General features: G+C 47.3%; 1 long non-coding RNA gene across 1 annotated transcript in view; it reads left to right on the top strand.

Moving 5' to 3' along the window:
• LOC141166184 (uncharacterized) overlaps window positions 1–21,684 on the top strand; it is a 28,996-nt gene extending 7,312 nt beyond the window's left edge. Inside the window, exon 3 of the long non-coding RNA XR_012251254.1 lies at window positions 21,280–21,684. This is a non-coding gene — a long non-coding RNA (uncharacterized lncRNA). The remainder of the gene's footprint in view (window positions 1–21,279) is intronic.
• Window positions 21,685–25,258: the final 3,574 nt, after the last annotated feature.

Here is a 25,258-nt window from a genome sequence, read left to right as displayed (position 1 = left end):
ATCAGTACATGAATACAGCAACAGAACAACCATCACTACATGAAGATGTCACCACAACCACCATCAGTACAGGAATACGAGACCAGAACCATCAACAGTACATGAATACATCACCAGAATCACTATCCATATAGGAATATAGCCCCAGAACCACCATCTGTTTTGTTGCAAATTGTATTTGTTGCATGATGGATATAAAAACCACCGTACGTATCCCTTTATAATGCGGTCTGGAGTCTGAGGGTTCATGTGTTTGTAAGGGGGCGCCATCGGCTTCATCTGCCTAGGGCACCAAAATTCCTTGTCCCGATCCTGGTTAGGAGACTGATGCCTCTGGTTGAAGTACTGTAAAGAGTAAATAAGAAGGGTAGGTCAAAAGTGTGTGCTAAGTGCCAGGCAAGCTACTGAAGCAGATTGCTGCCAGAGACAGGTGACTGATAGGGACTATGACCTACACAGAGTCTGTGTGATGCTGTTGTAGTGACACAGAGACTTGCTAAGTGACCGAGGAGTGTGCCAATAGACATTTGCAAATGTCAGCAGATTATCGGATTATCGAAAATGTCAGCAAAGTGTCAAACCAGATGTGCCAAGCCTCAACTATCTTCTTCCATTCCTCTAAGTCAAACTGTTGTCTCATGTAATGCTGTCTATCATCAAGCTTGCTGCCTTCTTAAAGGGAGTCGGTGACGTCAAAATTGCTTCCTAAACTAAGCACATTGCGATTTAAGACAGTTTGCCCTAAAAACAATACTTTTCATCGCCATGTCTATTTTTTGTATGTCCAGTACAATTACTTTAATGCATGCAAATTAGGTGCTCAGTACACTTTGCAGTCTGGTGCAACTTCTCTAACTCAGTTATGCCATCCAGCTCCAAGTGTCCTTGATTGACAGTGCTGTCTTCACTTTGGCCAGCCCTGTAATCTAATGTATGTGCAGAGACAAATTTATCAATATTGCAATATAATTGTTTAAACTTGTCAGATCGTAAAACGCTATTAACCTGCAGATATTGGGTTAATCTGTAGGTTAATAGTGTTAGAAAGGTGCCCGGCTGCCGTACTGAACAGAAAATGAACAGAAGGTGGCCATTTTGGCCCAAAGACGACTCGGTTTTGTCTTTGCTGAGGTTTTGCCATGTGGTGTAAGGTAATTAAAATACCACTAAAATTATTGTCTAGAAAAATATACCTTCCAGATTTGCCGTGCTGCAAGTTTAAAGGGCCTATCAGCACAGAATGACTGTTCTAACCAAGTCCTGCCGCTCGGGACATCATTGTGAGGCCAATCATTTAAATACACCTTCCCACATACTTGTTTTGCCTCTATCTCCACTATTAACAAATAATTTTATCAAATGATGTTAATTTTACACAAACAGCGTAAAGTTTATAACGTAAAAACAGTGGCAGAATTGTTGTTTTGTTTATATTCCATAAGAGTTAATACAAATTTCTGAATAAATGCTATGAACCTCAAAATGATGCCACTGAGAAATACAACTCATCTCAACAAAAAAAAAGTTCTCATATGACTATGTCACCAATAAAAAACAAAAGAAACCCTATAACGCGACAATAGAAAAATAGCAAAAAAATTGTCTAGCATAAAGGCCAAAAACTTCATCCTAGGTTTCACTGAGATTTGAACTCAGATTGCAGGATTCAAAGTCCAGAGCTAACCATTACACCATGGAACCTTTTATGATGCAATCTAGTTACAGCATTTACTAATCTCATAATGATACATTTGGCTACCTGACTCAGTTTTAGGTGGAGTAGAAAGTAATTATAGATCTAAACATACATACTACTGGTAATATTGGTACTTGCAAGAAAATGAGGACACATTAAGTAGGTGGTGTTATGAATTTATCACCTATAGGAGTGCTTTGGTTTACATACATTATAAACTATCCACTAGATAGGTGATAATTGTTAGATCTGTGTGGATCCCACCTCTTTGACCACTGCTCATCACTGATTTAAGGGATCCCTACAAATGACTCTTGAAATGGCAATAAAATAAAAAGTTTAGTCTTATTAAATTGGTGTGGGTACCAGCACAAGGAACTCCACAAAATGCCGGAACAGAGGATTTGTGAGTTGTGACCCATATTCTACTCATGGCTAAAAGAACACATCCATGGGGAATGGAGTGCTAGGTCGCCTTTCAAGGCTATTGCATGGATGAAGCTAGCTGAGCATACTGCTACCTTTGTTTGTAACTTCAGTGTCAAAGGTTTTAAAAAGAGCAGCAGGGGGCAATTGTCACCTGACACTCCATTCATCTCCTCCTGTGAACAGAGGAGAATGAGGGACACAAATTCCCTGTTTTAGTGATTAGTGGGTTTCTTAGGGGACCCACACTTATCTAACAGTTATCACTAGTGTTGAGCATTCCGATACTGAAATATCGGGTATCGACCTATATTCGCAGTATCGGAGTTCCGATACTGAGTTCCGCTACTTTTAGAATATCGAATACCGGAATCGGAAGTTCCCATAATGCCTGCGCTCTGCAGTGTCTCTGAAGGATGACAAGCTGGATGGCAGCGCTCAGCTTACTGTACTTGTCATTTAGTGTTAAAGGATTTATTTAAAAAAAATAATAGTGTTTTCATGCACCGACTCTTTAAAAAAGCCGGCCGGCAATTCAGCATCGGTACCCGACAATTTAGAATAGAAAGAATAGAGCATCACACATAGATTAGATACATAGAAACATGTCAGTCACATATATAATAAGTACAGTGACAGTGTTGATTACTGTACTTGTCATTTAGTGTTAAAATAAAGGATTTATTAAAATAAAAATTGGCGTGGGGTTCCCAGTAATTTTAGTCTCTAGTGGAGGTTGAGCAGACGGCTGGGGCAGATGTTTGAAGCCTGGGAAGGGGGTAATACCCACGGAGCTTCCCAGGCTACTAATATCAGCCCCCAGCTGAATACCTAGCCTTTACTAGCTATTAAAATGGGGGACCCCCCAAAAAAATCCCCCCTATTTTAATAGCTAGCAAAGGCTAAGCAGACAGCTGGGGGCTGATATTAATAGCCCAGGAAGGCTGCCCTGAATATTGGCCCCCTCCCAGGCTAGAAACACCAGCTGTCAGCCGCCCCAGAAATGGCGCATCCATAGGATGCGCCAATTCTGGCACTTAGCCTCGCTCTTCCCACTGCCCTGTAGCGGTGGCAGTGGGGTAATAGGGCTGGGGTTGATGTCAGATTATAATGCCAGCTGACATCAAGCCCAGGTTAGTAATGGAGAGGTGTCTATAAGACACCCCCATTAATAACCCCATAGTCAAAGTTAAAAAAAAAACACAAGCACCCAGAATAAAGTCCTTTAATTGAAATAAACACACAATTCTTTATTGTTCTAAATTAAACTATACTTACCATCACACCCATGCCAGCTGAAGCCAATGTCTTCTGCAATAAAAGTAAAATAATAAACCAACATCATCCTTACCTTTCCATGGTTCCCACGACAGCTCCAGCTCTGCTACATTCACATGACAGGCTGGATCGCAGCCAAAAGCTGCCATCCAGCTTGCCATGCCGCAGACACTGAGAAGCTTTATTATTTTACTTTTATTACAGGAGACATTGGCTTCAGCTGGAATGGGCGTGATGGTATGGTTTAATTTAGAACATTAAAAAATTGTGTGTTTATTTCAATTAAAGGACTTTATTCTGGGTGTTGTGTTTTTTTAAATACTTTTTGGAAGTGCATTGAGGTGAAGGGTACATTGCTGGAAAAGGAAGAAAAAAAAACAAAAACTCTTTAAATCTCTTAGTTTGCGAGTGTGAACGAGCTGCGTGTGTCCGGAGCGTAAGTGCGAACGAAAGTAAGTGTGTGACTTGTTTTTCAGTGACTTTGGATTCAGGAAGTTTGGAAGGGAGGACTTAGGACTGAATTGCTGACTGTATTTCATTCTTTCTTTACTTTACTTTTTACTTAATTAATCCACCTGACCTACTTATCTGATTCCCCCGTCCATACTTGATACTTAACTGATCCCCCGCCGATATCTAATTGATACACTTGCACATCCCTAATTGATCCCCGTCCATACACCTATATATAAATAATTGTGTTTTGTACTTGTATATATATACTGACTGTATCCCCATATTTAGAATGACGTCCATGTTGGCCGGAGCCGTGCAGTGTACATCTTGCGCAATGTATGCATTCCGTGAGCAACCGCTCGAGGATCCATACTGCTGCGAGAGATGTGAGCATATCGTGCACTTGGAAGCCCAAATTCTGGATCTAAGTGCTCAGATAGCGATACTGAGGAGCATCGACAACATGGAACGGAGTTTGCTGCTCACCGAGCAGACACTCAATGGGTCAATACTGGGGGTGGAGCATAGAGGGGAAGTGCAGGCTGAACAGGCAGGGAGCTGGATAACAGTTAGGAGGGATAGAGGGAAGAAGTATAGGAAGGCTGGTTCAGAACCGGCATTATTGGAGCACGACAGATCCTCTGACCGCCGGGGGAGTGTATGCTCCAGTAATGAGGGGGAGGGGGGAAGTGTAGGGCAGGCAAGACAGGTTCTGGTAGTGGGTGACTCTATTATTAGGGGGACAGACAGGGCAATCTGTCACAAAGACCGGGATCGCCGAACGGTGTGCTGCCTCCCTGGCGCTCGAGTCCGGCACATCGCGGATCGGGTTGACAGGTTACTGGGTGGGGCTGGCGAAGACCCAGCAGTCATGGTCCACATCGGCACCAATGACAAAGTGAGTGGTAGATGGAGGGTCCTTAAAAATGATTTCAGGGACCTAGGTAGGAAGCTTAGGGCAAGGACCTCCAAGGTAGTTTTCTCAGAAATACTACCAATCCCGCGAGCCACACAGGAGCGCCAACGGGAAGTTAGGGAGGTGAATAAGTGGCTAAAGAGTTGGTGCAAGGCAGAAGGGTTTGGGTTCATGGAGAACTGGGCCGACTTCGCGGTCGGCTACAGGCTCTACCGTAGGGACGGGCTGCACCTCAATGGGGAGGGTGCAGTGGTGCTGGGGAAGAAGATGGCTAACAGGTTGGAGGAGTTTTTAAACTAGAGACGGGGGGGGAAACCAAGGAAATAGGTGGGATGTGAGGCAAGCAAGGGGGAAGGGGAGAAGTGAATATAATGAGGGTGGAGAGGGGGGTGGGGATAGTACAGTTAGATCGTTAGAGAAGAATAGGATGCTAAATAACCCCAAAGTTTTATCTTGCATGCTGACCAACGCAAGAAGCCTGACCAATAAGGCGGATGAGCTGCAGGCGCTTATATCGGAGGAGAGGTATGACATTGTAGGTATAACAGAGACTTGGCTAGACGATAGCTACGACTGGGCGGTAAATTTATTAGATTATAGTTTATTTAGAAGGGACCGGAAACAGGGGAAAGGCGGAGGAGTCTGCTTATATGTAAAGTCATGTCTAAAACCCAGTCTAAGGGAAGATATAGGAGAGGGAGAAGAGGGGGTCGAGTCCATGTGGGTAGAGATAGAGGGAACTAAAAATAATAATAAAATATTACTGGGGGTCTGCTATAAGCCACCAAATATAACAGAGGAGAATGAGAATCTGCTATTAGGACAAATAGACAAAGTAGCAAAACATAATGAAGTGATTGTAATGGGGGATTTCAACTACCCGGATATTGACTGGGAAACAGAAACCTGTAGATCTCAGAAAGGAAAAAGGTTCTTGACAAATATTAAGGATAATTATCTCTCCCAACTAGTGCAGGAACCAACGAGAGGGAAGGCCGTGTTGGACTTAATATTGACTAATAGGCCTGATAGAATAACTGAGGTACAGATAGGGGGGCACCTAGGTAATAGCGACCATAATATTATCGACTTCAAAATGCCCTTCAGTAGGGTTATCAATAAGGGAACAACAAAAACATTAAACTTTAGGAGGGCGAAGTTTGATCAGCTGAAAGAAAGCCTTCAACTTATTGACTGGGACAAAGTTCTTAATCAAAGGAATACGAATAGTAAATGGGAAACCTTCAAAAGAATTCTGAATACTCAGTGCGAGAGATATATACCGTATGGGAATAAAAGGGCCAGAAATAAGAGGAAACCAATATGGTTGAACAAGAACGTAAAAGGGGCGTTAAATAGCAAAAAAGAGGCATTCAAGAGATTAAAACAGGAAAACAGTAAGGAAGCACTAATGTGTTACAAGGAAAAAACGAGAACCTGTAAAAAACAAATAAAAATAGCGAAGGAGGAAACAGAGAGACGTATTGCTAGGGAAAGTAGATCAAATCCCAAACTGTTCTTTACGTATATAAATAGTAAAAGGATTAAATCGGATAATATTGGACCGATAAAAAGTGAGGAAGGCAAAATCATAGAGAAAGATGAGGATAAAGCTAATCTATTAAATAATTTTTTTTCGACAACTTTCACAAAGGAAATCGAAATAACAGGAGAATTGAGAAGTGACAAACTTAATCCTCCACTAAGTATGACTAATCTAACCCAAGCTGGGGTACAGAAACGCCTCAGTAACATTAAAATAAACAAATCACCAGGACCTGATGGCATACACCCACGGGTACTAAGGGAACTAAGTAATGTGATAGACAGACCGTTATATCTTATATTTAAGGACTCTGTTGAGACTGGGTCTGTGCCACTTGATTGGCGACAGGCGAATGTAGTGCCAATATTCAAAAAGGGAGCGAAAAGTGACGCCGGAAACTATCGGCCGGTGAGTCTGACGTCCGTTGTGGGCAAAATTTTTGAAAGCTTCATTAAAGAGGCAATTACGGAGCATCTTGATGCTAATAATCTTTTAATCCCGAACCAACATGGATTCATGAGGAATCGCTCCTGCCAAACAAGCCTGATTGACTTCTACGAGGAGGTTAGGTCTCGAGTAGATCAGGGGGAACCAGTGGATGTCGTGTATCTCGACTTCTCAAAAGCGTTCGATAGCGTGCCACATAATAGGTTGGTATACAAAATGAGAATGATGGGGCTGGGGGAAAATGTCTGCAAGTGGGTAGCTAACTGGCTAAAGGATAGAAGGCAGAGGGTGGTTATAAATGGAATATACTCAGATTGGGTAAGCGTCACTAGTGGGGTACCACAGGGGTCTGTACTAGGCCCAATGTTATTTAATATCTTTATTAACGACATAGTCAACGGGATAAATAGTAAAATATCAATATTTGCAGATGACACAAAGTTATGTAAAACAATTAATACAAAAGAGGACAGTGCAGACCTACAGAGGGACTTGGATAAGCTGGGTAGGTGGAGCATTAAATGGCAAATGAGGTTTAACGAGGAGAAATGTAAGGTCATACATATGGGAAGGAAAAATGGAAGTCACCAGTACTCACTGAATGGGAAATCATTGGGGAATTCAGAGATGGAGAAGGACTTGGGCATCTTGATTGATAGCAAACTAAATTGGAGGGCCCAAAGTCAGGCCGCTGCTGTAAGGGCAAACAGGGTAATGGGATGTATCAGAAGAGGTATAGCTGCAAAGGATGAGAACATTGTTCTTCCACTGTACAAAGCACTGGTCAGACCACACTTGGAATACTGTGCTCTGTTATGGGCCCCAATATATAGAAAGGATATAAATGAGCTTGAAAAGGTACAAAGGAGGGCAACAAAATTAATAAAGGGAATGGAGGGACTGCAATACCCAGAGAGGTTGGCAAAACTAGGACTATTCAGCCTGGAAAAGAGAAGGTTGAGGGGGGACATAATAAATGTGTACAAATATGTTAGGGGACAGTATAGAGATCTTGCCCGGGATTTGTTCAAAAGGAGGGATATTACGGTAACAAGAGGGCACTCACTAAGACTGGAAGAGAAAAGGTTTCAGCACCAGCATAGGAAGGGGTTCTTTACGGTAAGAGCAGTGAGAATATGGAATTCACTGAGTGAGGAGACGGTAATGTCGGATTCACTACACCAGTTCAAGCGGGGACTGGATGCATTTCTAGATACCAGGCAGATTTCAGCATATACTTAAAAATAAAATAAAATAGTAGGTTGATACAGGGATTTATTCTGACTGCTGGTTTCAGAGTCGGGAGGGAATTTTTCCTCAGGTGAAGATTGGCCAAATCATTTGGGGTTTTTGCCCTCCTCTGGATCAACTTTAGCAATTACAGAACTAACAGGTCGAACTTGATGGACGCAAGTCTTTATTCGGCTTTACAAACTATGTTACTATGTTTACTAAAAATTCATGGCGGTCATGTCTAATACTGGCGTGACCCCATCAATTTCGGGCTTAGGGCCAGCTGATAATGCCAAGCTGGCCCTAACCCCTTTATTATCCAGTGAGCCACCGCACCAGGGCCCGGGATGAGTTGGGTACAGCGCCAGAAGATGGCGCTTCTATGAACGTGCCATTTTCTGGGGTGGCTGCGGACTGCAATTTGCAGTGGGGGGGCTCAGAAAGCTTGGGCCTCCCTGCGCTGCGGATTCCAGCCCCCAGCTGCCTAGTTGTACCTGGCTGGACACAAAAATAGGGCGAAGCCCCACGTATTTTTAATTGTATGCCAGCCAGGTACAGCATCCAGGAACGGGCTGCCCCCAACCACCAGATGCCTATTTGTACCTGGCCGGACACAACAATATAGGTAAGCCTTTTTTTTTTTATTATTTCATGAATTTCATGAAATAATAAAAAAAAAAATACGTGGGGCTTCGCCCTATTTTTGTGTCCAGCCAGGTACAGCAGGCAGGAATGGGCTGCCCCCAACCACCTGCTGCCTATTTGTACCTGGCCGGACCCAACAATATAGGGAAGCCCTTTTTTTTTAATTATTTCATGAATTTCATGAAATAATTTAAAAAAAAAATATGTGGGGCTTCGCCCTATTTTTGTGTCCAGCCAGGTACAATTAGGCAGCTGTGGGCTAGAATCCGCAGCGCAGGGAGGCCCAAGCTTTCTGCCCCCCCCCCCCCCGCTGCAAATTGCAGTCCGCAGCCACCCCAGAAAATGGCGCGTTCATAGAAGCGCCATCTTCTGGCGCTGTACCCAACTCATCCAGGGCCCTAGTGTGGTGGCTCACTGGGTAATAAAGGAGTTAGGGCCAGCTTGGCATTATCAGCTGGCCCTAAGCCCGAAATTCATGGGGTCAAGACAATATTAGACATGACCGCCATGAATTTCTAGTAAAGTGTAACATACCTGGTGGCGGGCTTGCATGGTGCACCATCTCTCACTATGCAAGACCGCAAACTTGATCTTCAGTCCAGTCTGCTAGCCTGGCTTCTATTCATGCTGTCTGTTTGTCTCTGTTCTGACTGCTTAGGGCGACGGCCCGGTTACTTCCTGTTTCTTGTAGCTGCTGTGGGCACACCCCTAATGCATCCCCAGCCTATTGCTGTCTGTCACTTGATATTTAAACCAGCTCCACCTTGGAGCTGATGCCTGAGCAACTCTATCATTCAGTGTGCTCCTTTACTCTGAATGTGCCAGGTCCTGTTCTGTTCTTGCCTGTCTGCCAACCTGGGGGCTGTATTCCCAGGCCTGTCTGAACTATCTCCTAGCCTGTTGTCTGTCCGCCTTCCTGGAGGCTGTATTTCCAGGCCAGTCTGAACACGCTCCTAGCCTGTTCGTCCCGCCTTCTGGGGGCCGCATACCCAGACCCGCTCCTGTATCTTGCTGCAGTGTCAGTTCCTGTCTGAACACTCAGTTCCTGTCTGAACACTCTCCTAGTCTGTTACCTGTTTTTCTCTATGTCCGTACCTTCCCTTTTTCTGCAGAGTCTGAACCTGCACCTAACTCCTACTCGTTGTCGCTGTACTTCCGTTTGTGAGTTTAGAGTCCACTCGCTACTTCATTGCAAGTATCTTGTGTGTATCTGGTTCTGCCTTTCCCTTCCAGTCTGTTCCGTGTGAACAGAGCCCTGTCCCCTCTGCTCTGCCTTTGCTCACCGCTCCGGCGGTTTATCTCTGCTCTGCCTTGCTCACTGCTCCGGCGGTTCCTGCCTGCTCTGCCTTGTTCACCGCTCCGGCGGTTTCTGCCCGCTTTGCCTTGCTTACCGCTCCGGTGGTTTCTCTCTGCTCTGCCTTGCTCACCGCTCCAGCGGTTTCTGCCTGCTCTGCCTTGCTCACCGCTCCGGCGGTTTCTCTCTGCTCTGCCTTGCTCACCGCTCCGGCAGTTCCTGCCTGCTCTGCCTTGCTCACTGCTCCGGCGGTTCCTGCCTGCGCTGCCTTGCTCACCGCTCCGGCGGTTCCTGCCTGCTCTGCCTTGCTCACCGCTCCGGTGGTTCCTGCCTGCTCTGCCTTGCTCACCGCCCCGGTGGTTCCTGCCTGCTCTGCCTTGCTCACCGCTTCGGCGGTTCCTGCCTGCTCTGCCTTGCTCACCGCTCCGGCGGTTTCTCCCCGCTCTGCCTTGCTCACCGCTCCGATGGTTTCTCCCCACTCTGCCTTGCTCACCGCTCCGGCAGTTTCTCCCCGCTCTGCCTTGCTCACCGCTCCGGCGATACCTCTCTGCTCTGCTTGTCTACCGCATCTGCAGTTCTATTCCTGAATCCCAGTCTGTACTGGACCCTATCCAGCCTGTGCTCCAACCTGCTAGTACCTCCCCGTCTGCACGCCAGCCATACTTGTCAGTACACTCCTGTCTGCATACCAGCCGTGCCTGTCAGTACCCTTCTGTCTGCATACCAGCCGTGCCTGCCAGTATCCTCCTGTCTGCACTCCAGCCGTGCCTGCCAGTGCCCACCTGTCTGCATGCCAGCCGTGCCTGCCAATACCCACCTGTCTGTGTGCCAGCCTAACCTGCCTGTTCCTGTATTCCCCGGTGTGGGTCAACAGCCGTGTCCGGGGTTTGGCCTGGAGTAGCACCTGGTCCCTCTGCTCGGTTCCTCCCTGGTGCACGGCGTCGTAGCCGTCATGCGACCTTGGTCGGATCGGGTTGATACTTAGTTACGCCCCTCCAGGTACTCTCCGGTTCATGGCACAGTGGAATCACTAAATCACACACACGCCAGTCAGCCCGGACGTGTGCATAACATAAAGTATTTAAAAAAACACAACACCCAGAATAAAGTCCTTTAATTGAAATAAACACACAATTTTTTAATATTCTAAATTAAACCCTACTTACCATCACGCCCATTCCAGCTGAAGCCAATGTCTTCTGCAATAAAAGTAAAATAATAAAGCAACCTCATCCTTACCTTTCCATGGTTCCCACGACGGCTCCAGCTCTGCTACATTGACATGACAGGCTGGGTCGCAGCCGAAAGCTGCCATCCAGCTTGCCATGCCGCAGACACTGAGAAGCGCAGGCATGCTTGCGCTCTGCAGTGTCTGGCTGTGACGGCATCCAGATGAGCCGAGGTCATGTCCAATGAACTCAGCTCACCTCATGCACGTCACTGACAGTATGGGAAAATTCTCCTGCGCTTGCAGTGAGCGTGAGAGAATTCTCCTGCTGAAGCGCTGAGCGCAGGAGAATTTTCCCACGCTGTGGATTAATACTTTTTTTAGTTGTTCCAGTGGAAATCAGATGAATTTTTACCATTGAAGTAAGCTGCTTGGTTCCAGTCATCTGGGCAGCACTGCTCAGTGACTGCTGTACTCAGTGTCTGGTCTGTAATCAAAGCCACTGTTAAGGGCCCCATATACATTAGACCAAAGTCAGCCGGAACAGATGATATCAGCAGGATTAGCTGACAGTTTAATTTGTATGGGGTCCTCTATAGATGATGTCAGGGGAGAGAAGGATCTAGATACAAAATTAAGGTAGGCTCCTCCATACCCTGTTCCGGTTGTAAGCTGCAAACGTTAAGGATGTCCCACTGAATGTTGTCGCTGCTGTCTTCATACTGCTTTCTGCCGCTGTTAATTGTTTGATCAGACTGCTCTGTTTCCTGAATGACCCTTGGCCCACTGGCCACAAACTGGCCCTTCACCCTTATTCCTTCTGATCACCCTCACTCTTCTACTTCACAAAGAAATGCTTTTTCCTAATATAGCCTAGCTCCCTCTCCTAACAGGGAGTGCCCCTATAGCTGTTAACCCCTACCTTACTCTAACTTATATATACCACCAGTTCCTTCCAGGAAAGTATATATACCTCCGTCCAGCCACCCTCAAACCACAATATCACATAAATACACCGTATGCTGCCACCACCGATCGCTTAACAGGTGGATCGGGTACCCAATAGGTAACGTGAATTAGAAGGTGAGGAACGTGTTTGCTCGACATAGGACAAGAAGAACGAAGCTGGTAAATAATAATGATTTACTCCCGAAAGTGGGCAGTGTTTACAAAAGATATACAAGATATTATAAAAGAGACAATTTACATATATGCATAAAACAGTTATTAAAATAAAAGGGGTAAATAATAGCAAAACCTGCGCCACGAGGTGATGGTCTCAGATTCTGTGGGGGGGACTGCTCTCCGGAAATTAGATGTGATTCCTCCATGCAGCGAGGAGTGCTTGCGTCTGACATCCCTGGGTAAGAATGAGCTAAAATGGCCGTTCTGGTTTTTAGTAAGACGCCAAAACACTAGGAGACCCCCATGTTGTTTACCTCACACGGGGGCTCGGTTTTGTGAACCCACCCAGCTGCACAAGACATAAAAATCCTTCATATTTCATATCTTGGTATGGGGGGGTCCCACATCCAAGATGGATACATCATGTTTGCCGTCACCAGTATTCATGAAGATGGATATCAAATATGAGATTTCTATGACGTTCAGAAGCTCAGAACCCATTCCCTGGGTTTCCGGTGGTTTCTCAGTTATGCAAGATATACCGTCATAATTGGAAAAAGGTGAACATCCCAAAAATGTGGTCCACGTGTTTGTGACAGTCATGTGCATTATTAAACTCGACATTAAAAGTTTGTACAGTTACACAATAGGATTGGAGGGAATTCCAGTTTAGACCAGAATGCTTGTTCTTTGGCTGAGGTTTATGGCGCTAATAAAAATTCCTTGTTTGGGGGAAGCAAGAGTGAGTTCTATCTAGGACCCTTCTAAATGGACAGGGGGCGGAGATTGAAGACATCTCTGGCTGTCCTTTCAACATTTTTAAACTAGGCCAAAAATATATTTTGCCCTTTTTAGACTGCGCTCTGAAGGTAGGACCTTCTGGTACTCCTCCAGGCGTATCTCTGGAGGCTCCCCTCGCCGGGAAAATCCATCGGCATTGCCATGCTCGCTGCCTTTAGGGTGTTGAACGATAAAGTCGTACTGCTGGAGGGTGAGGCTCCAGCGTAACAACCTTCCGTTGGCACCGGACATGGTGTGCAGCCAACTCAGGGGGTTGTGGTCAGTCACGACAGTGAAGGGCCGCTCGTACAAGTAAGGCTGTAAACGGTTGAGGGCCCATACAATGGCCAGGCACTCCTTTTGTATGGTGGAATAGGCCACTTCCCTCGGCAGCAGTTTCCGGCTTAGGTACAACACGGGGTGTTCTTGGTTCCCCGAGTCGACCTGGCTGAGTACAGCACCGAGGCCAAACTCACTGGCGTCGGTCTGTACGAAGAATGGCCGTGTGCCGTCGACCGCCTTTAACACAGGAGAGCTGCTCAGGGCAGTCTTCAAAGCCCGAAAGGCCGCCTCGCATTCATCTGTCCATTTGACTGGATGGGGTAGGCTCCTCTTTGTGAGGTCGGTCAAGGGCTTCGCAAGGCTACTATAGTCTCGTACAAAGCGTCTATAGTACCCTGCGGTGCCCAAGAAGGACTGCACCTGCTTCTTGGTCCTGGGGGTGGGCCAGGACACGATAGCATCCACCTTCCCAGGCTCTGGCTTCAGAGTACCCCCACCTACCCGGTGTCCCAGGTAGTGGATCTCGTTCATGCCCATCTGGCACTTTCCTGGCTTGATGGTCAAGCCCGCCTGGTGAATGCGCCCGAGCACCTGCTGCAGATGCTCGAGGTGATCCTCCCAGGTGCGACTGAAGACGGCAATGTCATCCAGGTACGCCACTGCGTACCTCTCCAGTCCCTGGAGCAGGTGGTTGACCATTCGCTGGAAAGTGGCAGGGGCATTTTTCATGCCAAAAGGCATGACCGTGGATTCATACAATCCGAAGGGGGTGATAAAGGCGGACTTCTCCTGGGCCCCGGGCTCAAGGGAATCTGCCAATATCCCCGACTCAGATCCGTAATGGAGAGATAGCTCACGTTGGCTAACCGCTCCAGTAGCTCCTCAATGCGTGGCATTGGTTGTGCATCAGAGGCTGTGATAGCGTTGAGCCCAGGTAGTCGACACAGGACCGGGTGGTCCGGTCCTTCTTTGGCACCAGGACTACAGGTGAGGCCCACGCCCTCTTGGGCCGCTGAATCACCCCCAACTTCAGCATCTCCTCGACCTCCTGGCGCATGACATGCTGCACCTCGTCTGAGATTCGATAGGCTGTCCGCCGGAGTGGGGCATGATTCCCGGTGTCCACTTCATGGACTGCCACTTCAGTCCTGCCAGGCAGGTTGGTAAACACTGCTTGGAAGGGTTTCAGCACTGCTCGCATCTGAGACCTCTGGTCTGCGGATAGCAAGGCGCTTATCTCTACATCCTCTAGGGACCCGCTGGCCTTCGCTTGGGCCAGCATGTCCAAGTGGGGGTCGTCCTCCCCATCCTCGGGCAGGCTGCAGACCGGTAGGACGCAGGCTCCATGTTCTTGATGTGCCTTCATCATATTAACGTGAAAAGCCTTCCGCCTACCCCGCGCGTGGTCAAGAGTGATCCCGTAGGTGACCGGGTTGAGCTGTTGGTGAATGACGTACGGGCCTTCCCAGGCCGCCTGAAGCTTGTCCTTTGGTACGGGGACCAGTACCCACACCTTCTGACCCACCTGATAGGTCCGCTCTCGGGTGTTCTGGTTGTACCAATGCTTCTGGGCAGCCTGGGCTTGCGCCATGTTGTCATGCACCAACTGCGTCAAGGTCTGCATCTTGTCACGGAAGCGCATGACATACTCCACGATGGACACTCCTGAGGAGCTCGGCTCTTCTTCCCAGAATTCCCTTATCAACCCAAGGGGTCCTCGGACACGCCTGCCATACAGGAGCTCAAAGGGGGAGAACCCCGTCAAGGCCTGTGGAACCTCTCTGTAAGCAAATAGCAGGTGTGGGAGGTAACGCTCCCAGTCGCGTCCCTGGGTCTCAACCAGCATTTTTAACATCTGTTTAAGGGTACTGTTGAATCGCTTACACAAACCATTGGTTTGGGGATGATACGCGCTCGATACTAGATGCTGCACCTGCATTTTCTTACATAGGGCCTCCATTAAGCGAGACATGAACTGGGTCCCCTGGTCGGTAAGCATCTCCCTGGGGAAGCCTACTCGCGAAAAGATGGCCAAGAGGGCGTCCGCCACCTTATCTGCCCTAATTGAGGACAGGGCTACTGCCTCCGGATACCGGGTAGCATAGTCTACCACGGTAAGGATGAAACATTTTCCAGAGCTGCTGGGTATGGCCAGTGGTCCCACAATGTCCACAGCAATCCTCTGGAAAGGCTCCTCTATCACTGGCAAAGAGATCAGGGGGGCTTTGGGAGCCGGCCCTGACTTTCCCACTCTTTGACATGTGGTACAGGTGCGACAGTAGTTCACCACATCCGTCCCCATTTTGGGCCAATAAAAGTGGTTAGACAGCCGGGCCTTGGTTTTGCTGACCCCCAAGTGTCCAGCGAGTGGAATTTCATGGGCAATCCGCAACAACGGATCCCTGAATTGGTAGGGGACGACCAGCTGTCTTTCCCTCAGCCACTCCTGTTGGGGTGTACAGGGGACTGTCTCCCGGTACAACCTCCCCTGGTCCCAGAATACCCTCTCCTTATCCGACTCGGAGGTGGGTTTCTCAGCGAGGCTCCTTAACGTCTCTAGGCTAGCATCTGAGTGCAGAGCTGCTTGAAACTCCTGGCTGGAGGAAGCCAGAAGTGAGGTTAAGACCACGTCCTCACTGGGACCCTCTGGGACCGGCTCTGGGTCCATACCTGATTCCATTATTCCTCTGTCCGAGGAGAGTCCAGAAGGCAGGGCATTACTTGCGTTCTGGGCACTCTGACTGCGGGTAACAGCGGCTATATAGGCCGTCTCCCCGGGGAATAACACCGTCCCATCAGCCTGCGCGGTTATGAGTACTACTTCCCCATCCTCCTCCATTACCTCAGGCACAGTGCTACGTATGGGGCAGCTACCATCAGCCAGGTCACCATCTGTTGTGACACTGGTCACTGGCACAGCACCATCTGCTTCATGGTCCTCGTGCCTCTGCCCATTACCCTTAGCACTGACACTTGCTCCTGCTAGGGGATCCTCAGCAATATCACCTCGCAGCGTGACATGGCTGAGTTCTCCTGTACCTTTCAATACATCATCATCATCAGGTAAAGCATTGACATTCACATTATCAGCATTAACCTTACCAACCGTATCAGATCGGGGAGGGGGATCAGGGACATAATAAGCAAACATCCTCCCCAAATCAGTTCCCAACAAAACATTTGCAGGTAGGTTTTCAGATACTCCCACTTCCTTCACCCCACTCCCCGCACCCCAATCAATATAAACCCGGGCCATGGGCAAGGGGCATTGGACGCCCCCAATCCCGGTGACAGTCAGGGTCTTTCCCGGAATAAGCTCTTCAATGGACACCAGTTCGGGTCGGATGAGGGTTCGTTCGGCCCCAGTGTCCTTGAGGCCTACAGTGACAGTGTCCCCCACCATGACAGACTGCAAGTTTTCACAGCCCCCCCCCCAACTTGCCCACCCACCAAAAGAACTGATGCATTAGGCCCTGGGGCCTTGGATGGGGGGTTCTTCCTCTGCTTCTCTGGGCAAGTGGCGCTGAGATGACCAGTCTGGTTGCAGAAATAACACCTGCGGGCATCAGATGCAGGCCGGGCATTGGTAACGGGGAAAAGGCCTCCGGAAGGTCGGCTGGCATGGGCAGGGATGGTGGTTGATGGCTTACCCCCTTTCCAGATGGCGACGACGAGCTTCCGCAACTCTGGTCTCCGGTTGGCCTTGTAGGTGTCTGCGATCTGCGCTGCTTTATTGGCATCTGGTGGCTCCCGATCCATCACGAACTGCCGTACCTCAGTCGGACACAGATGAAGGAACTGGTCTTTCACCATCAGATCCTTTAGCTGCTCAAAGGTGGTCGCTGACAGTCCTTGGATCCACTGCTCAAAGTTGGTTCGGAGACCATGCACCACATCGCTGTAACTGTCGTGCGGTCCACGTTGGAGGTTCCGGAACTTTTTACGGTACACCTCAGGAGTCAGTTGGAACCTCTTGATTAGGGCCTGCTTAATGGCATCATAGTTCCCATCGAGGCTCGGAGGAAAAGCCACAAACACATCCAGAGCTTTGCCTCGCAGCCCTGCAGTTAAGTATCGAGCCCACTGGCCCTCAGGCAGCTGGTACTGTCTGCACGTCTTTTCAAAACCCCTCAGAAAGGTGTCGAGGTCGCCGTCCTTTTCCATCACAGGAAAACGCTCTGGACGGGGTTTAAACAGAGTCGCATTGTTGGTCTCACCATTCCGTGACGTGGATGTTGAGATCCCGAGTTGGGCCATCTGCAGTTCATGGGCCCTCTGAGCTTTGGCCTCTGCTCGCCGCTCAGCAGCCTCTCGCTGGGCTCTCTCGGCCTCTCGCTCGGCTCTCTCGGCCTCTCGCTGGGCTTGGGCCTCCGCTCGCCGCTCGGCAGCCTCCTGGTGCTGCTGAATTACTTTCAGCCGTCCTTCATGTTCCTCTGCAGGAAGTTGCTGTAGAGCCATCTGCAGATAGGGGTCCACGCTGCCCTGGTCGCTGACGCGGCGTGCGTCTACAGGTGGGACCCCTGCAGCAGTACTGTCCATATCTCGGCTGACCCCTGGCCCTGCTGAGGTCTGGAGAAGGGCTTGCTCTGCCTCCAGTTGCACCAGTGCAGCAGCCATTTGTTCTTTGTTTTTGCCGAGGGGGTCAATGCCTTTGGTTATACATATTCAATAAGAGTGTCCTTTTTCTGCTGGCTGTACCAGAGCTCCCCAACTACGACCATGATCACCAAAATAAAGATAGAAAAGAAAAAATGAAGAAGGGTAGGGGTAACTGCTACACATACAGTATTGTCTCAGATCTAATAAACACTGAGTTCGATCTTCAAAACTTTTGTGCAGGGTCCAGGTAAGAACCGTGCAAGTTTTTAGTGAGAGGAATGATTGCTCAAACCAGATCACTAATGTCCTATGATCCCACCGCTGCCACCAATTGTCACGAAAACACTTGGTCACACCTTGCAGCCCTCTGGCACCCCCTTATCCTGCCAGTCAAACATGGTATTGACCGAGGATAAACAACAGGGCGCAGCTGCTCTCATTTATGTCGACTATTGTGGCACGTGATGTGACAGGACGTATATATACCACCAGTTCCTTCCAGGAACGTATATATACCTCCGTCCAGCCACCCACAAACCACAATATCACATAAATACACCGTATGCTGCCACCACCGATCACTTAACAGGTGGATCGGGTACCCGGTAGGTAACGTGAATTAGCAGGTGAGGAACGTGTTTGCTCGACATAGGACAAGAAGAACGAAGCTGGTAAATAATAATGATTTACTCCTGAAAGTGGGCAGTGTTTACAAAAGATATACAAGATATTATAAAAGAGACAATTTACATATATGCATAAAACAGTTATTAAAATAAAAGGGGTAAATAATAGCAAAACCTGCGCCACGAGGTGATGGTCTCAGATTCTGTGGGGGGGGACGGCTCCCCGGAAATTAGGTGTGATTCCTCCACGCAGCGAGGAGTGCATGCGTCTGACATCCCTGGGTAAGAATGAGCTAAAATGGCCGTTCTGGTTTTTAGTAAGGGGCCAAAACACTAGGAGACACCCATGTTGTTTACCTCACATGGGGGCTCGGTTTTGTGAACCCACCCAGCTGCACAAGACATAAAAATCCTTCATATTTCATATCTTGGTAAGGGGGTGTCCCACATCCAAGATGGATACATCATGTTTGCCGTCACCAGTATTCATGAAGATGGATATCAAATATGATATTTCTATGACGTTCAGAAGCTCAGAACCCATTCCCTGTGTTTCCGGTGGTTTCTCAGTTATGCAAGATATACCGTCATAATTGGAAAAAGGTGAACATCCCAAAAATGTGGTCCACGTGTTTGTGACAGTCATGTGCATTATTAAACTCGACATTAAAAGTTTGTACAGTTACACAATAGGATTGGAGGGAATTCCAGTTTAGACCAGAATGCTTGTTCTTTGGCTGAGGTTTATGGCGGTAATAAAAATTCCTTGTTTGGGGGAAGCAAGAGTGAGTTCTATGTAGGACCCTTCTAAATGGACAGGGGGCGGAGATTGAAGACATCTCTGGCTGTCCTTTCAACATTTTTAAACTAGGCCAAAAATACATTTTGCCTGACATCAACGGTCTGTGTACATATGCCATCTGTATGCGAGATCTGTGTGGCATACGTGTGACATCCATGTATCCGTATGTCCGTGTAACACTTCCGTTTGTCGTTCGTGTGACATGTACCGGCGCATGAGTAAAGCATTACAGTTTGTGCTGATCCCAGGCGCCGGATGCTGAAGGCAGCTCTCATCATTGTCCCCTGTTCCCCCCTCTGAGATCAGCGCGAACAGGAGACAATGCTGGGAGTTGTATTCAGCACTTTATGTGCATGCTGTGTAAAATGAAGAATGAAATTAAATAAATGGTGTGAGCCCCGCTGATTATTCACAGGAGAGGGAAAGCCGCCCGCTTGGAGCTGATATTACTAGCCAGGGAAGGGGCTATTAGGCCCAAAAATTATCCCTGGCTATTAATAACAGCTCACAGCTGTTTCATTAGCATTTACTGGCCAGATTACAGGGGGATCCCAGAAAAAAATTGACGTAGGGTCCCCTTATAAATTCAAACCAGCAAAGGCTAAACAGACAGCTGTGAACTGATATTAATAGCCAGGGAAGGGGCTATGGATACTGGCCCCCTCCAGGGCTAATAACATCAGCCCTCAGCGGCCTCAGAAATGGCGCATAAATAAGATGCGCCAAATCTGGCGCTTAGCCTCAGCTCATCACAATTGCCCTGGTGTGGTGACAAGTGGGGTAATAGGGTTGGGGTTCATGTCAGCCTTGCATTGGCAGATGACATGAAGCCCAAGGGTTAGTAATGGAGAGGCGTCTATAAGACGCCCCCATTACTAACCACATAGTAAAAATTGGGAAATAAACACAGAGCCTGAATAAAATCCTTTATTTGAAATTAAAGTCCACCCTGTTTTACACATTTATTTAAAAAAAAAAAATTATATTCACCTTACGTCTATTCCTCTGAAGCCCATGTCCCCTGTAAAAGACAGAAAATAATAAACAACAAAAATACTCACCTGGCTTACACCTAATCCATCAAAGCCCTTGTCCCCTGTGAAAAAAATACAAAAATAAAAAACAACCGTATCCTTCACCTGTCCGACATACTGTCACACGCCGTAATCCATTTCTGTGATAATTGGTTTACAACCTGAAGAGTGGCATGATGCTACCGTCCAGGCTGCAAACCATGCGACAATGAGCTGCTCCGAGCGCAGCTTCAGTGACTAGCAGTGGCGTCATAGAGGGTACTGCCGGTCACTGAAGCTGCGTTCCCACGGGCAGTTCACTGCGAGCTGGGATGATGCACTGCTGTGACCTGTACTGCTGATTCCCAGGCTCTAGTACGTGTCACGATGATGACACACGGATGTCATCCATGTGTCATCAGTGTGCAAGTGTGCAGCATGCACTTTGTGCTGCACAAAAAAAACCTGACATGTCTGTGGGTTTTTCAAATGGACCTTGTGAAACATGACATGTGCGCACACCCACTGCATACAATTGGTGTGCGTACAGTATGTCCGTATTTGCGGCCGCATACGAAACATATAAAACGGACGTGTGAAGGGGGCCTTACATAGAGAACACATGAGTGCTGCAATATGTGGGGGTTGAGGGAGATAGTTGTTCGCCGAGAGCTCTCTGATATGTATGGAAGCCTTTACTTGACTGAATGTGCTTAGTGGGGTGTCAATAAAGGAACAGTGGGCACTATTACAGCCATAATCAGCGCTGCAGTGACATTTGCAGGCTTGTATATTTTTCAGGATGAATTGTGGTTTCTATTGGTTCCACTTTGTGGTATATATAATTTATGGAGGAATTTCATTAATTTAAGTGAAGAAAAAAAAGCCATCTCTTTACAGGATTTTTTTAGGCTGTGCGATATAAACATTTGTCTACCTTTTTACAGGATGCCAGCTTAAGAGACCACGGCCTTGGTTGAAGGAATACAGATCTGCTCCATTGACTATCACAGAACCCATGGATACATTTGGGGAAGCCAGGTTGGGACCCTCTGGTCACCTGGTCCCATGGAAATATTTGTGGTAGCCAGGTTGGAACCCTCCGGTCACCTGGAACCCATGGATACACTCGGAGAAAGCCAGGTTGGAAACATCCGGTCACCTGGTTCCAAGGATATGTTCAGAGAAGCCAGATTGGGCCCTTGGGTCTCCTAGCTACGTACCTCAACGGACTGTCAGCTTCCTAAGCTTGTTGTTACCTCTTCTCTGTGGGTGCCCGCCAAAAGCGGGGTGCCACTGGTTGGGGTAGACGGCCCTGGAAGCCCCTCGGAGTCGGTGCTGCTCTAATCCCGGCGAGTCATCGGAAGAGTGAGACTCTGTAATTTTGCTCCATCTTGGGTATTTTGCTGTGACTGTTCTATATGTCATTGTCTGTTTGGTGGTTCAATAAAGTATTGCCACACTGTTTTACTCTCACCTTGTGTTGTCTGAGTAGTATTATGCCCACGGGAAACCCCCGTGTCTTCACAGTATGTCAGCGTCCCTGAATGTAGTGGGAAGGGAAACCATGCAAAGGCGCCGGCATAAGTGTTACACTGCCTCAATTGCCATGAAAACCCATGGCCTGAAGAGAGTGCTATGGTATTGTCTCCTACAGCTCGGATGGCAAATGACTGCAGCAGCCAATCAGTGTCCTAAGCAGTCACATAACGATTCCGCCGGTAGACCAGCAAGAAAGATGGCCAGCAGTACTCAGGAATGGTTATGTTAAGTAGGTGAGTGTGTGTTTATTTTTATTTATTTATTGAGAACACTTACCCAAAGAAGTTTCATGCCTTACTAGGCCAGTTGGCATAGTTGTCTTTGCCAGCACAACACAGTCAGAGGTTAGGGTGCAGGTTGCATGGTGAAGGTGTAGGCAAAGATCCATTCCCCACAGCCCCTCTAGAAGGCGAGTATCAATCTTGATAAGTTTGTCTTTGGATTCCAAAAAAAGGCAGAAAACACGAGGAGAAAAATGCCTTCCAATAGAGATAAGCGAATTGATTTGCTGCAAATCAAATTTTATGAAATTTGCAGGTCCCCCCAAATTCAAACTATTTGTAATTTGATTTGCGCAAATGACCAAAAAAAGTCGGCTGTATTTTTGCACACTGCAGGACATTGCATCAGCCACAAAAGGCTGACATGTCCTCTGCCGTGACTGCGGTTGCTTCCCCATAATGCCTTGCAGCTATTTCATCACAAAGTATAGCTAAGCCAGTCAAAATGGATTAATACTGCCTGTATAATGGCCTAGGCAGGGAATGTAGCAGCCATTGTAGGGTGATTTAAAATAGTTAGAGTACATCAGAACTCATAGCTCAGCAACAGAAATAGGAAGAGAAAGCCCTAAAACATAAGACAGATACGCCAGACAATAATGTGTTGTACAACTGCAGCAGTGAAGAAAATGAGTATAGCAATCTGTGAATAATACAGAAATGCAATTGCTGGTGGAGAGAGAGAGGTAGAAGTGCTACAAGCAGCAGCGCAGACTCAGTGTAATTGATTATTAATATGTTGTACCTGGCATCTGTCCTAATGCATTACAATTACACGTCTTTTGGGCTATATGCACACTGTGCATTTTTGATGCGTTTTCTCCATGCGGAAATGCACCAAAAACACTAGGTAATCCATCTGGGAGCTAATGCAATGACAATCCTGATGTGCTGTGCACATGATGCGGAATTTTCCGCTCAGGACAGTCATTGCGTTTAAATCCGCAGCATGTCCATTCTTTGCAGCATTTCTGCAGCGCAAAAAGGCACAAAGAATGGTATCGGGGCCGAGGAAGAAGACTACTTCTCCCATCATCCGACCGCTGCTCCCGCTTTGGCTGAAGGGAAAAGTAGTCTCCTAAGCCAAGCCGGCGTCTGTGCGCGGTGGTTAAAAGAAAAAAAAGTAAAAATCTATATTAAAATAAAAAAACACCTTATTCTCACCTGTCCGGCGTCCTTCGGGTGTCCCCCGGCGACCCGATCACCCAGCGGCTGGCAATACACTGATGGGAGCGCGCTCGCTCCTGGCAGTGTACATCACTGTGCTGCTGGCCGAGTTCACCGAAGTTCACCAGCTGGAGATCAGCTGACGAGCACCGGGTGTTAGAACTCTCCTGTTAGGTTTTTTCTATTTTGCTGGTCACATGACCTTTTTGCCTATTTAATCCTGCTCCGCCCTTCTGGCCATGCTGGACTTCATTGTAATTTCTACTCTTAAGCTAGCCAGGTGCTTTGTAACCTTTCTCAGTCAGTTTAGCTAGGTCTTTTGACCTTTATGTTCTATGTTGTGTGTTTTTCTTTTTACAGCTACAATTTCTGCTAGGAGGTGTCCATCTTTCTCCCAGTCCCTAGTTCTTGTAGGGATCCCTCCCTCACATCTATAGGTCTAGCTGAGGACTTTAGCGGGTCTGATCGCAGGATCAGGTTCCCCGTTACATCGTAGGGATCTAGGTTAGTTCTATTGTAGGGACAGATCTCCTGTCTTTCCTTAGTGCTTGTAGCCTATCATAACACCGGGACCTCACTTCACGGCAGCGGTGTTGCGTGGGAATCTTCTCAGGAATTTTTCCACCAACACTGATGCAGTTTATGAGGTCACTAGAGCTGATCAACTGATCTTCAGCTGATGAACTCAGGTGAACTCAGTCTGCAGCATAGAAATGTACACTGACAGGAATGATTACACTCCTGTCAGTGTATAGTGCTGTCTTCTACAGCAGTGACATCAGTGATTGATGTGACTGCTGTAGAAGTGAGCCGGATTGCCGTGGGACACTCGGATTAAGTCATGATGGCAGATAGGTGAGGAATATGGCTGTTTTTATTTTTGTTTTTTTTACAGGAGATGAGGGATTTGGGTATTAGGAGAATAATAAAAAAATTATTAAAACCGTGTGTAATTTTATTTCAATAAAAGACTTTATTCTGGCCGTGTCTTTATTGAAAAGCGTCAAACCCCTTTACTATGGGGTTAGTAATGGGGGCGTCTTATAGATGCCCTCCATTACTAACCTGGGCGTCATGTCAGCTGCCAATACAAGGCTGACATGAGCCCCAACCATATTACCCCACTCGACACCCTGCTACACGGCAGTGGGAAGGGCGGAGGCTAAGAGACAGATTTGGCGCATCTTATGCCACTATTACCATGTGCATGGACTGGTAATCCTATTTATTAATTGGCTGCTCCGATTATGAATTTTTCTATATACTACCCGGATATGCGCTCTGTTTTTAAATGGTTTTAAAATATGTTTTATTTTTATCATTGTTTGCTATCCATTTGTCTGTCACCTGTAATTAATAAATAAAAAAAAATTCACTACATTTGACGTTTGGGGCTTTATGGTCGGGTTTTCCCTCCTGCTTTTTTCGTTTGGTTATGAAAATGACGCGGGAGCCCACGCCATTTTTTATTAATATATGTGCCCACGATCCAGATGTAGCAGCGCTTTGGACGCAGCATATTTTTTCTGTGTCCAAAATGCTGCGTTCTATTGAACGCAGGTAAATCCACATGTGTTCACTGAACCATGCTAATTACCGCATTGAATACATTCTAGTGGTCAAATTTCTGTTGCAGAGACTAGCGACTCTGCAAGAGAATTTGACATGCTGGGTCCTGAAAGATGCGCATGTCAGTGTCCACGGGTGATCCACAGCCTCGGATGCATGCATAGTGGACATGGGATTTCTAGAAATTCCATCTACTTTGCTGTAAAATCTGGACACTGCGGGTTTGATACTGCATAAATACACAGCTTCAAACCTGCAGCAGCTCCTGATTGTGGCCATGTACCCAAACTCACCCGCAGCATGTCAATTTCTGTAGCGGAGACACTAGTCTCCGCTGCAGATTTTGACCGATTGAAGTGTCATTATA

Source organism: Phyllobates terribilis, unplaced genomic scaffold (genome assembly GCF_046119375.1).
Source record: "Phyllobates terribilis strain yellow unplaced genomic scaffold, ASM4611937v1 Scaffold_1__5_contigs__length_1240528914, whole genome shotgun sequence".
NCBI classification, from domain to species: Eukaryota; Metazoa; Chordata; class Amphibia; order Anura; family Dendrobatidae; genus Phyllobates; species Phyllobates terribilis.
The sequence above is the reverse complement of the archived record's forward strand: the minus strand, read 5'-3'. Positions and strand labels throughout refer to the sequence as shown.